This window comes from Nerophis ophidion, linkage group LG26 (genome assembly GCF_033978795.1).
Source record: "Nerophis ophidion isolate RoL-2023_Sa linkage group LG26, RoL_Noph_v1.0, whole genome shotgun sequence".
NCBI classification, from domain to species: domain Eukaryota; kingdom Metazoa; phylum Chordata; class Actinopteri; order Syngnathiformes; family Syngnathidae; genus Nerophis; species Nerophis ophidion.
This window is the reverse complement of record NC_084636.1, coordinates 29,240,778-29,258,916: the sequence shown is the minus strand read 5'-3', so window position 1 is coordinate 29,258,916 and position 18,139 is coordinate 29,240,778. Positions and strand designations below refer to the sequence as shown.

The following is an 18,139-nucleotide window of genomic DNA, read 5'->3' as shown; positions in this document are numbered from 1 at the left end:
CTTTCTGAGGGATCGCTTGTGCACGCCAGTTTTCCGAAGCTCTGTATTTAGTTAGCGCAGGCAGCATGAAGCAGGGCTTTTATTGTGAAGATAGGAAATGTGCAGTCGGCCTTTAGAGTTTTGACGGAAGGTACGGCGCGAGAGTCTGTTGAAATAAAAAGTGTTTCTCGCCTTCCTCTCGGTCATATTTTAATAATAATGATCTTGCAGCAGCCAGCGTCATCTCACAAGACCCTCCGGTACCGTGAATGTCATTTAAGTGACGTCTTGGTGAAGATTGATGATCACTAATTTTTAGGTCTATTTTTTTTAAAAGCCTGGCTGGAGATCGACTGACACACCCCCCGCGGTCGACTGGTAGCTCGCGATCGACGTAATGGGCACCCCTGTTCTAATGGATCTATTACAATCTTTGCAAGCTGGGTAACGTTTGCTGTGGTCTGGAACAACATGGCACACAAACAACTATGAGAAATGCAGCCAATATTACATACAGATAATGTGTCATTAGATATGCAAATATAAATTAAATGCACAGAGGAAGTTTGTCCTCTGCTTTTGACCCATCCCATGTTCACCTCATTGGAGGTGAGGGGAGCAGTGAGCGGCAGTGTGCCCCGCGCTCGGGGAATCATTTTGATGATTTAACCCCCAATTCCAACCCTTGATGCCGAGTGGCAGCAAAAGTCTTTGGTATGACTCGCCCGGGGTTTGAACTCAGAGGGGACACTCTAATCACATGGCCACTAAGCTGGTTAATTTCTCCTGTAGACATTTTTCATTACATAACTATGAGATAAGTGTCAATGATGTGAGCATTAAAGTGGCCCGTTAGTTAAAAAAATACATATCAGATGTTAATGATAAGTTTTCTGAACCGGTGTTCTGTCCAAATGAGGTGCTTTGTTGAAAAAAGCTACCTGGTGCAATATTCGATAGCGGCGTCTATCTATTTTTGCTACCGTGCCCAAAAATGCTCCTTTAAGTTTGGAAACATCAATTTAGTTAGTTAGTGAGTGAGTGAGTGAGTGAGTGAGTGAGTGAGTGAGTGAGTGAGTGAGTGAGTTAGTTTCAGTTTATTTTGAACGTGCATACTATACAAGTACAATGTAATGCATCACATATTTCCAGTTGCTTCATTACAGGACGTCCGAAAAGGAGTAGGAAGAAGAAGCGCTTATTTAATCATACCCCTTTTTGGATATCAGAGCAGTTGTATCCCATTTTTTTGTTTTCTATTTGTAACAGAACACTGAACAAATAAATAAACAAATAAATATACCATAAGAAAGTAAACACATTAAATAAATGAATCATATTCGGTACCACGCCCCTTTCGTCGTCATGTCGTGTCATTGCTAGTTTACGAGCAGATGAGCATGTTCGGCAGCGCACAATCACTGAGTTCTTACAAGCAGACACAGTGTGTAGACAGAAAAGGGAGAACGGACACATTTTGGCTTAAAAACTAACGATAAAGGTGAAGTTATAACACTGAAAGACATAACTAGCTAGTGGCTAACGTCCAGCCCCAGTCGGCAGTTTTTTAGCTACTTCTAAATCACAAATCCTCGCCTCCATGGCGATAAATAAAGTGAGTTTCTTACAAGTATCATCCCTGCAGGACGAGGAATAGCTAAACATGCTTCACTACACGACAAAATGTAAGCAAACGCCATTTGTGGATCTACACCTAACATCCACTGTAATGATACCAAGTATAGTAGCGTATCTAGTCAATACTACTATGATTACGTCGATATTTTTTGGCATTTAAAATTTTTTTTTTATATGTTTATGAACTCAGGAAATACGTTCCTGTACACATGAAGACTTTGAATATAACCAATGGATGATCCTGTAACTTCTTGGTATCGGATTGATACCCAAATTGTTGGTATCATCCAAAACTAATGTATAGTTTCAAACAGCAGAAGAATAAGTGATTATTGCATTTTAACAGAAGTGTAGATAGAACACGTTGAAAGAGAAAATAAGCAGATATTAACAGGAAATGAACAAGTAGATTAATAATTCATATTCTACCACTTGTCCTTAATAATTTTGACAAAAAAACGGAATGATAAATGTATCCATCCATCCATCCATTTTCTACCGCTTATTCCCTTTCGGGGTCGCGGGGGGCGCTGGCGCCTATATCAGCTACAATCGGGCGGAAGGCGGGGTACACCCTGGACAAGTCGCCACCTCATCACAGGGCCAACACAGATAGACAGACAACATTCACACTCACATTCACACACTAGGGCCGATTTAGTGTTGCCAATCAACCTATCCCCAGGTGCATGTCTTTGGAGGTGGGAGGAAGCCGGAGTACCCGGATGGAACCCACGCAGTCACGGGGAGAACATGCAAACTCCACACAGAAAGATCCCGAGCCTGGATTTGAACCCAGGACTGCAGGACCTTCGTATTGTGAGGCAGACGCACTAACCCCTCTGCCACCGTGAAGCCCATGATAAATGTAAAAATATAAAAACAATAATAATAATAATAATAGTAGTAATAATAATAATAATGCATTTTAATTATAAGGCGTCTTTCTGGGCACTCAAGGACACGGTACAAAATCAAAACAATAAAGTCAATTGGATAAAAAACAACAACAACAAAGATCGATAAGATTTACAATGAATAAGCAGTCAGGAATAGGTGTTACTGCATATGTCAGCAGCTGAATTAGGAGCCTTTGTTTGCTTACTTACTAATAAAAGACAAGTTGTCTTGTATGTTCACTATTTTATTTAAGGACAAACTTGCAATAACAAACATATGTTTAATGTACCCTGAGATTTTTTGTTAAAATAAAGCCAAAAATGACATTTTTTGTGGTCCCCTTTATTTAGAAAAGTACAGAAAAAGATCAAAATATTAGTATCGGGACAACACTAATGCACTCTCCCCGTTTTTCACAACAGCCGTGCTTCAGTACAGACTTGATTGATATAGCGACGTATAGTCCTAGTTGTATTTGTTTTACGGCATGCATTACAAGTTACATCACATGTTTACACTTGCAAAATTCAACAAAAAAGAGTAAGAAGATCTAATATAATCCTACCTTCTCCGTGTCAGAGTTTGTTCACTGGTGGTAACGTACCTATCCAGCTTGCCCCGGGGGCAAATTTGTGCCCTACGCCCATAGAGCTCTCAGGTACTCTGTAATGTGACATCATCCTCAAGAGCTTATTAAATGCCTAGCAGGAGGTTCCCCTTATTTTACCCTAACAAGTGCACATTGTGTTCATATTTATCATTATTTATGAGGAAAAACAAATTGAACAAAAACAACAAAAGGGTGTATTACCTCAGACTTTTACGCCATCAAGTGTCCACCTGTTGCTGGTCTCCGGTTTATTTTTTCTTCTTCTTCATATAGGTCGGCTCTGCTCCGCTCAGCGTTGTTTGTGAGGCGTAGGCGAGATGTGCTGCGCCCAGTCTGCCGTCTCCTGACTCCAGCTGCTGGAGTGAAGTGCGTCAGAGCTGCGCGACCTTTTTGGTTGCGCACTAACAGACCCCATGCAACTGAGATGTTGGGAGCATTGCGCACACGTCCCCGTGATAAGTGATAGTGGTAATACTGTAATAGACATTTGTGTGGAGGTCATGGAGCTTATTAAAGACTCTCCATCAACTCTGGGAACAGCCTTTAAGCTTGAGTCAACTACTAATGATTAACTATGTGTTTGTGACACCTTCACTTTGTGCCCAATTGAGGACATTGAGGAGGAAAAGGCATCATTTGCTCTGCAAAATGCGCCATTGTCCAACGATAATGATTTGGTCACTTTTTCTTTCAGCCACAATTGATAAAAAGAGCTCTCAGAATGATGCTACCCAGTTGTACGCCTCTGCAAACTCCCACTAATCTAGTTAGTAAGTACATTTTATTTATAAAGCGCTGTACAAAACATAGGTGAAGTAAAACAAGAATTCCATTTAAAACAACAGGGGTAACATCATAAAAAGGATACAAAGTGGATTCAAAATGATAGTTGAAAGGTGCATTAACTAGGGGCTTCACGGTGGGAGAGGGGTTAGTGCGTCTGCCTCACAATACGAGGGTCCTGCAGTCCTGGGTTCAAATCCAGGCTCGGGATCTTTCTGTGTGGAGTTTGCATGTTCTCCCCATGAATGCGTGGGTTCCCTCCGGGTACTCCGGCTTCCTCCCACTTCCAAAGACATGCACCTGGGGATAGGTTGATTGGCAACACTAAATTTGCCCAAGTGTGTGAATGTGAGTGTGAATGTTGTCCGTCTATCTGTGTTGGCCCTGCGATGAGGTGGCAACTTGTCCAGGGTGTACCCCGCCTTCCGCCCGATTGTAGCTGAGATAGGCGCCAGCGCCCCCCGCGACACCAAAAGGGAATAAGCAGTAGAAAATGGATGGATGGATGCATTAACTTGTGAGTGTGAGTGAGTGAATTATATTTACGTATATAGCGCTCTTTCTCAAGTGACTCAAAGCGCTTTACATAGTGCAACCCAATATCTAAGTTGCATTCAAACCAGTGTGGGTGGCACTGGAAGCAGGTGGGTAAAGTGTCTTGCCCAAGGACACAACGGCAGTGACTAGGATGACGGAAGCGGGAATCGAACCTGCAACCCTCAAGTTGCTGGCACGGCCACTCTACCAACCGAGCTATGCCGCCCCCAACTAAAAGCTTTACTAAAAACAGAAGTTTTCAAATGTTTCTTAAAAGTTTCAACACATTCAAGATCAAATTGTTCCAGAGTCTGGGAGCTATAGCCTGTAATGTCAGGTCTCCACGGGTTTTAAAACAAGTTTTGGGGCTTTTTAGAAGACCCTGGCCTGAAAACTGCAGGCTGCACCCTGAGGAGTAGGAGCATAGGAAATCAGTGATGTACTGAGGAGCCCCACCATGCAACGCACGGAATGTCGGGACTCAAATCTTAAGCTTAATGCGGAATTTAATGGGAAGCCAATGAGGACTGGATAAAACGGGGGTGATGTGGGCTGTTCTGGGTGCACGGGTCAAAAGCCTGGCAGCTGCATTTCGTACAGTCTGAAGTCTCTTTAGCGTTGACTTGTTGAATATTGCGATCGTTAAATCAACACCTCCCTATGTTGCCCTAAATAAGATTTGGTTCGTGGCCCCATTTGGGTCTTTGATATTACTTTGATATTACAGAACAGTCTGTGCTCTTGTGTCATCCTTTTGTGTTCCTGGTGTTTCCCTCTTGTGTTCATGTGGGTTTTTTTTATCTTTTGGTTTCGGGGCCCTTTGGGACTGTGCGACAAGAGGTGGCCCTTTTGTGACTTCAGCGGTGCTTTGTTGTTAACTTCTGGATCTGCCTCCCGGGAGCCTTTGGGCCATGGAGACCAGCTGCTGGGTCTCTGCCACACCAAAGTCCGTTTGGAGAGACTGAAAGGAGACTGCAGAGCTGGCGCTTAGCGCCGGGACGGACAAGCTTCACAGTGTCTTGGCTGAATGAGCAGGTATCGGACACCTCGGTCTCCTTAGACCAGGGGTTCTTAAGCTTGTTGGAAGCGCCGAACCCCACCAGTTTGATATGCACATTCACCGAACCCTTCTTTAGTGAAAAGTGAATATATTTATATAGCGCTTTTCTCTAATGAGTCATAGCGCTTTACATAGTGAAACCCAATATCTAAGTTCCATTTTTACACCAGTGTAGGTGGCACTGGGAGCAGGTGGGTAAGGACACAATGGCAGTGACTAGGATGGCGGAAATGGGGATCGAACCGGGAATTCTCAAGTTGCTGGCACGGCCACGCTACTAACCGAGCTATACCGCCCCATACATAAAATAAATAAAATGTTTTGGGTTTTTTTTCAAATTCAAGACAAAGTTATATGTTGTTGGTAACACTTTAGTATGGGGAACATCTTTTAAGTAACAAATACTTAATTTAGAGGTATTTGGTTAGGGTCAGGGTTAGGGTTATAATAAGGCCATGCTGAATAAGGCATTAATAAGTACTTAATAAGGACTAGTTATGTTACTCATTTGCATGTTAATACGCAACTAATTAATGGTGAATATGTTCCCTATACTTAAGTATTAACATGTTTTTTTTTACTGGTGCACAAAATGAACCGTGCATGAACATCACCTTGTTCAAACAACAAAACCAACACGGTGCATAAACTCACAACAAATTACACACCGTCAAATCAGTCAGCTGTTGCCGTATCCGTAATACGCCGATAGGGAGAAGTTTGTATTTACACGATGAGTCGGGTGTGTTTTGACCTCCGCCGAACCCCTAAGACCGACTCACCGAACCCCTAAGGTTCGATCGAACCCATGTTAAGAACCCCTGCCTTAGACACATCCTAGCTCATCCATGCGGACTGGAAACTGGCCGAGAGTTAGTGGGCGGCCGAGGGTGGAGTCTCTCTTGGTTGCTTTGTTGGGTCTGCTCCTGTCTCTGGCCATGCTCCCTCCATCCCAGCAGACGATGGCGTGGAACACCGCAAAGGCCACCACAGTGTATTTGTTTTTACTTTTGTAGCTGTATGTAGAAAGGTCTGTCTGCATCAGCTCTGCTCGTTTAATGTCTTCCATGTCCTTTGTGTTCTTTGATGTTTCACACAGTTGCTTATGTGTGCTATGGCTATGAGTTTTTTTCCTGGGCTTCAGTCTGGACCCCTTCTCCAGGGGCCAAAGCTTAGACTGAATGTTTTTTTTTCTCACCCCCCCCAGCGTTTACCTGTTTCTTACCTGTTTTATAAGGAGCGCCGGACGTCGGCAGACCTGTCAGCGATCCTGTTCTGTCTCCCTGTAATGTTTGTCTGATCTTGAATGGGATTTTGCTGAAAATCTTAATTTCCCCTTGAGGATCTATCTGTGTTGGCCCTGCGATGAGGTGGCGACTTCTCCAGGGTGTACCCCGCCTCCCGCCCAATTGTAGCTGAGATGGGATAAGCAGTAAAAAATGGATGGATGGATGGATTTTGATTCTGATTTTACCCCCATTCTATCCAGTCTTCATTGGCTTCCAGTCAGATTCCGCATAGAGTTTAAGATGTTAGTTCTAACTTTCCGTGCCTTGCATGGTGGGCCCCCCCAGTATACATTACTGATTTGTTGTGTGCCTCTGGTCTTCAGGCCAGGGTCTCTTAAACATTCCAAAACCCCATTTTAAAACCCTTGGAGGCCTGGCGTTCCAGGCTGTAGCCCCCAGACTCTGGAATAACTTGCACCAGTCCCTCTTTGAGCTTGACTGTGTTGAAACTTAAAAAAAAACTTTAGAAGACTTCTGTTTTTAGTAAAGCTTTTAGTTAATAAACTTTTAACACTTTTTTTTAATCCACTTTTAATCCTTTCTATGATGTTGCCCCGGTTGTTTTGATTTGATTGTTGTTTTAATTCACCTGTGTTTTGTACAGCGCTTTGTGATTTTATTCAGATTAAATATAATTTAATGACTCCCTTACTCATTCAAACACTTGAGTGAAAATCTGGAAAAATCAAAATCTGGAACACAAACGTTCCAGATTTGGATCACGACTGACCAAGCCTGTGGCCAGAAATAAACTTTTTTTCCCATTTGGTGCTGGTTTAGCACAGCCTGTCCAGGCTGCACTCGTCTTTAGAAGTCTTGGTCCGAAACAGTTTTGCATGAGACATGCAAAACTAAATTATATACAAAGAGGATAAAAGTAAAGGATATTAAATGAGCTCAAATATACCTACAAATGAGGGATAATGATGCCCAATGTACATACAGCTAGCCTAAATAGCATGTTAGCATTGATTATAACCACCTTTGTGCATTCACGCACATTATAAAACGTTTGGTGAACAAAATTGTCAAAGTTGGTTGGTGACGAACCCCAAGATGCAGAGAAGGAGGCAGGCATTGAGTGAGAAAACATGATTTTATCTTCATCACGAAAACAAAATCAAACAAAGGGTACAACAAAAAGCGCGCACGAGGCGGATAACAAACTAAAAGAGCTAGCATGGGAGCTAGAAAGCAAAAGAAGTTTAGCATGGAAGCTAGCAAAAACAAAAGGGCCTAGCGTGGAAGCTAGCGTGTAGCGAGCAGGAAAACAGAAGTCGTTACGTGTTGTACAAAGACAAATTGAAAGCAGGGAAAAAAAGACAGTAAGCTACAAACTGCTACCGAAATATAGCTTACTACTACGCTGCAATGACACGACACGACACGACAGGAGCGACAATACAGAAGTGACAATAATCCAGCACAGACTGGAAGAGAAAACAGGGCAAAAATAGGAGTGGGCTGATTGACACCAGGTGTGGCCAGGTGCCAATCAGCCGGTACACAGCACTCAGGGAGACAAACAGGAAATACTACACACACACAGAGGAAAAACTAAAACACAAATGCAGAGGAAAAAAATAAAACATAGCCAAACTGTCAGGGACAATCCTGACAAAAATAAGACAAAGAAGGAGTGGAAGATTTTACATGTAACTGGGTTATATTTGTTTTGCGCTTTTCTACTTTCAAGGTACTCAAAGCGCTTTGACACTACTTCCACATTTACCCGTACATCCACACACTGATGGTGAGGGCTGCCATGCAAGGCCCTAACCACGATCCATCAGGAGCAAGGGTGAAGTGTCTTGCTCAAGGACACACCGGACGTGACGAGGTTGGTAGAAGCTGGGGATCGAACCAGGAACCCTCAGGTTGCTGGCACGGCCACTCTCCCAACCGCGCCACGCCGTCCCCCAATGTAAACAAACTGTTGCGTCACAGTCCACACGATGGTGAGTTCAAGAACCGCCAACATTAGTAGGACAAAACAATGTTCACCGAATACTCTCATCAGTGAAGCATACACACAAACATATTAAACAGTGGGCTTTCTAACAATTGGGAAGGTTTGTGTCATGTTTGTCCGCAAACAAAAAACATACTAAAACAAAAAAAATATTTTCCCCCCCATCTTTTCCATTTTCAATCCTTTTTTAAAAATGATCCAGGGAGCCAGCGGGGTGGCACTAGGTTGATGACCCCCGGCTTTACTATTTTACAATTCAGACATTATGCCTTCATTCACTGATAACAAAATGAAGGAGACCTGTTTCATAAATAAAGACCAATCGATGTGTTGCCAGTCAAATAAATAAAACCCAAGTAGCTCACCTCACCTGCAGCTCTAATAGTGATGAAAGTTGAAGACCCCTATCGTAAATTATCAATGTGCAAATGTATCTAATGAAGTGTCCAACTCTTTTGTCACCCATCTACTTTTTGCTTCACAATAATGAAGACATCGCATGTTGTTCCTTTGGGCGAGCAATGAACTCTATTTAATTACGAGCTAGGAAATTACTCCCACTTACAAGGTTTAGAGGGGAAGGAGCAATTTTGTTTGTCCCTATTAGAAAATGGTCAGAGTCAAACGCAGGTATAGGGAACAGCCTATCAATAATTACTGAGATATTGTGAAGGGCAGGTTTGGATTAGTAAATAAACTCTATTTCCTCTTACTAGTGTTGTCCCGATAACAATATTTTGGTACCGGTACCAAAATTATTTAGATACTCTTTGGTACCTTTCGATGCTTTTCTAAATAAAGGGAACCACAAAAAATGTCATTATTAGCTTCATTTTAACAAAAAATCTTAGGGTTCATTAAACATATGTTTCTTTTTGCAAGTTTGTCCTTAAATAAAATAGTGAACATACAAGACAACTTGTCTTTTAGTAGTAAGTAAAATAACAAAGGCTCCTAATTTAGTCTGCTATCATATGCAGTAACATATTGTGTCATTTATCATTTTATTATTTTGTCAAAATGATTAAAAACAAGTGGTAGAAAATGAATTATTAATCTGCTTTAACATTTACTGTTAATATTTGCTTGTTTTCTCTTTTAACATGTTCTATCTACACTTCTGTTAAAATGTAATAATCACTTATTCATCAGTTGTTTGGATGCGTTACATTAGTTTTGGATAATACCACAAATTTGGGTATCAATCTGATACCATGTAGTTACAGGATCATACTTTGGTCATGTTCAAAGTCCTCATGTGTCCAGGGACGTATTTCCTGAGTTTATAAACACAATACATATTTTTAAAAAAGGAAAGATGTTGTGATGCCAAAAAATATCAATGTAATCTTAGTAGTATCGACTAGATATGCTCCTGTACTTGGTATCATTACAGTGGATGTTAGGTGTAGATCCACCAATGGCGTTCATTTACATTTCGACGCCGGTGAGCTAGTGTGTGTTGTGAAGCATGTTTAGCTATTCCTCGTCCTGCAGGGAAAATACATGTAAGTAACTCACTTTATTTATCGCCATGGAGACAAGGATTAGTGATTTAGAAGTAGCTAAAACACTCCCGACAGCGGATGGACTTTAGCCACTCGCCCTCTTCCTGAGGGTGTTTCCGTGTTATAACTTCACCTTTATCATTAGTTTTTAAGCCAAAATGCATCCATTCTCCCTTTTCTGTCTACACACTGTGTCTGTTTGTAAGTACTTTGTGGTTGTGCGCTGCCAAACGTGCTTCTCAGCTCCTAAACTAGCAATGACACGACGTGACGACGACGGGGGGGGGCTGGCGGACCGGCACTTTTCAGATGTGGTATAGTACCGAATATGATTCATTAGTGTCGCAGTACTATACTAATACCGGTATAGCGTACAACCCTTCTTCCTAAAGTACAGTACCACTTTTCTAACATGTTGAATTGTGTAAATGTAAACATGTGGTGTTTACATAACCCAGTCTTTTTCAACCACTGTGCCGCGGCACACTGGTGTGCCGTGGAAGATTGGGTTAAAAATATTATTTGCAAAGCAGTAGTTATAATCCGCAACTTAAGTGCCGTTGTTGAGTGTCTGCACTGTCTAGAAATCGGCAGAGTAACTGTTTAATACTCATCCTTATCAGTAGGTGGCAGCAGGTAGCAAATTGCTTTGTTATGATCACAATATGCTGGAGGCAGTGTGCAAGTCAAAAGGTATCCAATACTTAAACCAAAAATAAACGGAAGGCCAGAGCCTCTAGAAAAGGCGTTGAAGCTTAAGGAAGGATATGCAGAACAAAACTAAAACTGAACCGACTACAAAGTAAAGAAAAACAGAATGCTGGACGACAGCAAAGACTTACAGCGTGTGGAGCAGAGACAGCGTCCACAAAGTAAATCCGTACATGACATGACAATCAACAATGTCCATACAAAAAAGGATAGCGTCCACACAACTGAAATAGTCTTGATTGCTAAAACAAAGCATGTGCGAGGAATAGCGCTCAGGGAAGAAATGAAACTGCAACAGGAAAATAAATACCAACAAAACAGGAAAAGCCACCAAAATAGGAACGCAAGACAAGAACTAAAACACTAGACAAAGGAAAACACCCAAAAACATCAAAATAAGCCACGGCGTGATGTGACAGGTGGTGACAGTACACCTACTTTGAGACGAGAGCTATAGTTATGCTCGCTTGGTTATGGTTTGAATTCATATCCAACAATTGCCAAAACTAATTTTTACTGTCAATAGAGGCTGCTGAGATTCATTTTTTTTTTAATAGTTTCTGCTGGTGGTGTGCCTCCACATTTTTTCAATGAAATAAAATGTCCCTGGGCTCAAAACAGGTTGAAAAACACTGCCATCACCTATTTATAAGCTTTCAAAATGTGTGTTGAGGTGAACATTAGCATTGAATGGTACGTTCTTTCAAGTCATCATTTTCTGCACCTGCAGTGACTTCGTCCTTCGACGCGCTAGAGAAATGTCCTCCACCTCAGAGATGAATTGCTCTCACCAATGCACTCGTCGTTTTTTTTGTTTTTATCCAGGGTGGAAGACATTAACATGTCAATCTCACAGAACAACCATGAACCCTGGTGTGGTGTTGAGTGAATCATATTTTACATTATGTACACTATCAAACAAGGATGGGACTTAAACTCTACAATTTTGTATTGTCTGAAAACATTAAAATAACCATTGAAAACAGCACTTCTACTGCTGTCTTTCATTACCACTTTTTTCCTTCAAGGAGCAATTTGGAGAAAAGTGTGTTTTCAAAAATAAGCCATATAAAAAAAGGAAGGTTTGAAGTGAGCACTTGAACTTAACTGAAAATGTTATTTGTTTCCCCCTTTTACCATTTAACTGACAAATGAAAAAAGGCTGACCTGAAACCGTGGGGGGAGCATATATACAGTATTTTTCATTAGTAAGGTAAAAAAAAAAAAGGTTGTGTAACCAGCGGTGACCTTTTGGCTCACGGGACTCCGGAGACAGTGGAGAGATCGACAGGCCAAGCAGTGTGCGGCTTTGGCGGTCGCAGAGGCAAACACTCGGACATGAGAGGAGTTCGGGGAATATTTGAAGAATGACTTTCGGGTGACTTGGAAGCGACTCTGGACCTCTATCCAAAGTCTGTGGATCAATGGACTGATACATCAAATACCTTCTCCATCCACTTTTTATGAGAAAGCAGTGCCTGAGGACTCTACTATTTTTGGCGACACATTTAAGAAGCTCCCCGATGGGAGAGCCCCGAGGGTGGATTTGATCTGCCTGGAGTTCCTGAAGGCTCTGAATGCTGTGGGGTTGTCTTGATTGACAAGACTCTACAGCATGGGTGTCAAACTCTGGCCCGCGTGTAATTTCTTTTGGCCCCTTGAGGCAGTGTCAAATTAACATTAGAGCTGGCCCGCTGTAACACCGCATTCATCGCTAATACTCATACTTCCCAACCATCCCAATTTTCCCGGGAGACTACCGTTTTTTCAGTGCTCCTCTGGAAAATCTCCCGGGCAACCATTCTCCCGAATTTCTCCCGATTTCCACCCAGACAACAATATTGGGGGAGTGCCTTAAAGGCACTGCCTTTAGCGTCCTCTACAACCTGTCATCACGTCCGCTTTTCCTCCTTACAAACAGCAATATATGCGGCTTTTCACACACACAAGTGAATGCAAGGCATACTTGGTCAAAAGCCATACAGGTCACACTGAGGGTGGCCGTATAAACAACTTTAACACTGTTACAAATATGTGCCACACTGTGAACCCACACCAAACAAGAATGACAAACACATTTCGGAAGAACATCCGCACCGTAACACAACATAAACACAACAGAACAAATACCCAGAACCCCTTGCAGCACTAACTCTTCCGGGACACTACAAAATACACCACCTGCTACCAACAAAACAACAATTTTATTTTCAAATGTATTAGCCTGTGGAAAAAGTTAATGTTGATATTTACCTCAGAAGGCTGCAAATAGAAACATTTACATTTTCTTTAATATGCCATTGATATTTTTTTGTTTGTTTTTTGAAAGTTGATTTTGCACTATTAAGTTATATACGCGTTGTTTGTTCCATATTCAGTGTTAAAGCAAATCAGCGTAGCAAACTGAGCAATAACTAACATTTTATTCATGCACTTTCTTTTGCTACTTCAAGGCTTGAATGTTTGATTAATTCATTATTATTATTTTTTCAAATTTATTATTTGCCAGCCTGTTGAAAAAGTTTATTTTGATCTTTACGTCAGAGGGCTGCAAATAGAAAAGAGGCATTCAATTCTTACTATAATTTTATTCGATATGCCGTTGATATTTTTCAATTATAGAGGGGGGGGGTTGCCCACATCTGAGGTCCTCTCCAAGGTTTCTCATAGTCAGCATTGTCACTGGCGTCCCACTGAATGTGAATTCTCCCTGCCCACTGGGTGTGAGTTTTCCTTGCCCTTTTGTGGGTTCTTCCGAGGATGTTGTAGTCGTAATGATTTGTGCAGTCCTTTGAGACATTTGTGATTTGGGGCTATATAAATAAACATTGATTGATGATTGATTGATATTGTTGTTATTTGAAACTGGATTTTGCATGTCACTATAAAGTTATATAAGCCTTGCTTGTTCAATGTTCAATGCAAAACTTGTTTGGGTCCCTATTAAAAGGTTCATTTGTTCAACCTTGGCCCGCGGCTTTGTTCAGTTTTAAATTTTGGCCCGCTCTGTATTTGAGTTTGACACCCCTGCTCTACAGCATTGCATGGACAATGGGGGCGGTGCCTTTAGATTGGCAGACCGGGGAGGTGGTTACTCTCTTTAAGAAGGAGAACCGGAGGGTGTGTTCCGACTATCGTGGGATCATACTCTCTCAGCGTTCTCAAGAAGGTCTATTCAAGTGTTCTGGAGAGGAGGCGACGCTGGACAGTGGAACCTCGGATTCAAGAGGAGCAGTGTGGTTTTAGTTCTGGTCGTGGAACTGTGGACCAGGTCTATACTCTCGGCATGGTACTTAACGGTATATGGGAGTTTACCCAACCAGTCTACATGTGTTTTGTAGATTGGAGAAAGCATTCGACCGTGTTCCTTGGGAAGTCCTGTGGAAGTGCCCCCTCCCTAGTCAAAATAATTGCCCAGGCCTGATCTAGACTTTTAGGATAGAAATAAGTATTTTATCCTAAAAAAGGCAATATTCAACTTGCAATTCTTAATTTATGCATTTCCGGGATGTTGCAGAATCTTTAAAGGCCTACTGAAACCCACTACTACCGACCACGCAGTCTGTTAGTTTATATATCAATGATGAAATATTAACATTGCAACACATGCCAATACGGCCTTTTTAGTTCACTGAATTGCAATTTTAAATTTCCCGCAAAGTGTTGTGTTGAAAACGTCGCGGTACGATGACTCGTATGATGATGCGTGCGTTTGACGTCTCGGGTTTTAGCGAACATTATTTTCCAGCCTGATCCAAGCTATAAGTAGTCTGCTTTAATCGCATAATCACACAGTATTCTGGACATCTGTGTTGCTGAATCTTTTGCAATTTTTTCAATTAATAATGGAGAAGTCAAAGTAGAAAGATGGAGGTGGGAAGCTTTTAGCCTTCAGCCACACAAACACACGGTGTTTCCTTGTTTAAAATTCCCGGAGGTGAAGCTTTACCATGGATCAGAGCGGTCAAGCGAACATGGATCCCGACTACATGTCAACCGGTAGTTTTCAGTGAGAAAACTGTGGTAATAAGTCGGCTCTTACCGGAGATCAGCGGAGCTTCTGTCCTGCTGCAGCTTCCGTGACTTCCCTCAGACACTCTGGCGTCAACACACCCGTGGCCACACCCCTCCGACTTTCAGGTACTATTCAACTCACTAAAACACAAGCAACACAATAGGCAGATAAGGGATTTCCCAGAATTATCCTAGTAAATGTGTCTAAAAACATCTGAATCGCTCCCACTGCAATCGCCTTTTTTTACCTTCTAGTCCTTCACTCTAAAATTCCTCATCCACGAATCTTTCATCCTTGTTCAAGTTAATGGGGAAATTGTCGCTTTCTCGGTCCGAATGGCTCTAGCTGCTGCTGGCTATGATTGTAAACAATGTGAGGATGTGAGGAGCCCTACAACCCGTCACTTCACACGCACATCGTCTGCTACTTCCGGTAAAGGCAAGGCTTTTTTATTAGCGACCAAAAGTTTGGAACTTTATCGTCGATGTCCTCTACTAAATCCTTTCAGCAAAAATATGGCAATATCGCGAAATGATCAAGTATGACACATAGAATGGACCTGCTATCCACGTTTGAATAAAAAAATCTCATTTCAGTAGGCCTTTAAAGATTACATTTAAAGTTTTTCGAAGGGAAACTCTAAATATCTTATATGGTTAGTGATTTCATTAGTGATGAAATCTTGTTATTCATGCTAAAAATAAGATTGTGTAAAGTAACGTCAATGACTACATATAAGTAAATAGCTCTTAAAACTAGGGAAATTAAAAAAAAAAAAAAAAATCTTTGCTTGTGGCAAATAATTTGCAGTGTATCATATCTGAACTGCTTATATATCAATTAGTATAAAGTATTCTAACATGTGGGGCGGCATAACTCGGTTGGTAGAGGGGCCATGCCAGCAACTTCAGGGTTCCAGGTTCGATTCCTGCTTCCGCCATCCTAGTCACTGCCGTTGTGTCCTTGGGCAAGACACTTTACCCACCTGCTCCCGGTGCCACCCACACTGGTTTAAATGAAACTTAGATATTGGGTTTCACAATGTAAAGCGCTTTGAGTCACTAGAGAAAAGTGCTATATAAATGTAATTAACTTCACATCTAGATTTGGATATTTGTTTTTGAACATATTTTATGGTACTGTAAACTGAACAATTCAATAAACAGTTCTGTGAGTTCAAACCCGGGCCGAGTCATACCAAAGACTCTAAAAATGGGACCCATTATCTAACTGCTTGGCACTCAGCATCAAGGGTTGGAATTGGGAGTTAAATCATCAAAATGATTCCCGAGCACGACCACCGCTGCTGCTCACTGCTCCCCTCACCTCCCAGGGGGTGGGTCAAATGCAGAGGACACACTTCACCACACCTAGTGTGTGTGTGAGACTATCAGTGGTACTTTAACTTTAATTGTGGAGTGCCATTTCTGGGTTGGAGAGGAGACCCAGGGAGTCTTGTTCACAAGTTAGGGAAGAGTGGATCGTGAGATCAACAGGCGGATCCGTGCGGCGTCTGCAGTAATGTGGACAATGTATCGATCCGTTGTGGTGAAAAAGGAGCTGAGCCGGAAGGCAAAGCTCTCAATTTACCGGTTGATCTACGTTCCCATCCTCACCTATGGTCATAAGCTTTGGGTTATGACCGAAAGGACAAAATCACGGGTACTAGCGGTCGAAATGAAGGGTCTCTCCCTTAGAGATGGGATGAGAAGCTCTAAGTAAAGCCGCTGCTCCTCCACATCAAGAGGAACCAGATGAGGTGGTTCGTGCATCTGCTCAGGATGCCACCCGAACGCCTCCCTAGGGAGATGTTTCAGGCACGGGGAAGACCCAGGACACGTTGGGAAGACTTTGTCTCTCGGCTGGCCTGGGAACGCCCCGGGAAGAGCTGGACGAAGTGGCTGGGGAGAGGAAAGTCTGGGCTTCCCTGCTTAGGCTGCTGCCCCCGCCACCCGACCTCGGATAAGCATAAGAAATGGATGGATGGATTTAATTGTGGAATGCATCAGCCTGGTGGAATACATTGTGGTTGTCTCCCGCTTCCAAAATCCATCCGCGTTTTCTTTCAATATAAGGCTGAAACCTGCTTTCCTGTCTTCCCTACAGCTTCCATTACGTACTTGAGGACCACAGCATGTAGGCCCACACCCTCTCCGGTCGACATCACGCCTCCCGAGTGTTCTTGCACATCTGCCTTGAGATGTCCTAATGTCAGGCAACGTGACGCCTCCACCGTTGCATTCTTTTGTTGAACGCCATAATAGGCGAGGCGGGATCCCAGTAGGGTTTTGGATGGAGGAGTGGAAAATCAGTCACAATGTGACCATGACGTCCTGATGGTAAAAGCGCTCCACAATTCACAGGTAACAAACGTACTCTTCCCCTGTTCATACTCGTCCTGTCCCTCATGTCATTTTCTCCCCATCACAAAGCACAAGGAGACCCTAAATTGCCCTTCAATTGTAAAACTGAAGGTCAATTCAAGAGCATCTTTCACTCGCAATGGCCATGTGTATACAGAATTAAACCTCATAGTGTTTTGTGCTACATCCTTGCTTATACAGTATAGGCCAAATGGAAATGTTGACCAGTCTATAAACAGTAACTAAACATAAAATGGTGTGAGGTTTGAAAAATATTAATATTATTTATTGCCAGCAGATGTCAGCACTATCTCACGCCTCACAGTCCTGTAACAGTTTAGCACTCGTTTTCATCGAGGGCCACGTTGCAGTTTTGGCTGCCACCTAATCAACGTTTTGTTCTCCTTCTCTGCTATCCCGGTATGGCAAGGGCGCTGTTATGATCCGTTGCCCGGATCATAGTTTGTTTACGTTTTATGTCACTTGTTGGCTTGGTTCTGTTTCAGCACCCCTGTTTTGTGTATCCTTGGCTGCCATGGTTATTTATTGTTTTCACCTGCCTCTGATTAGAGTCCGGGACGCTCACCTGCTCTGGGGCACTTATCAGAAAGCTATTTAGTCCTGTCTGTCGCTTCACTCAGTTTGGTGCTTTTGTTTGCAACTGTGACGTGTATTCCTTGTGTTTCTTGCGCCAAGTTTCGCCTTAGTTTCCTTGTGAGCTATCCTGTTAGCTTCTCTTATGTTAGGCACGCTTGCTTTGTTTGTTTTGTATTG

The 18,139-nt window shown here is 42.4% G+C and overlaps 1 protein-coding gene across 2 annotated transcripts in view; it reads right to left on the bottom strand.

Annotated features, from left to right (window-relative positions):
* The window catches only part of ptgfr (prostaglandin F receptor (FP)), a 131,694-nt gene that overhangs the window by 4,162 nt on the left and 109,393 nt on the right, over positions 1–18,139 (bottom strand). The window lies entirely within an intron of this gene.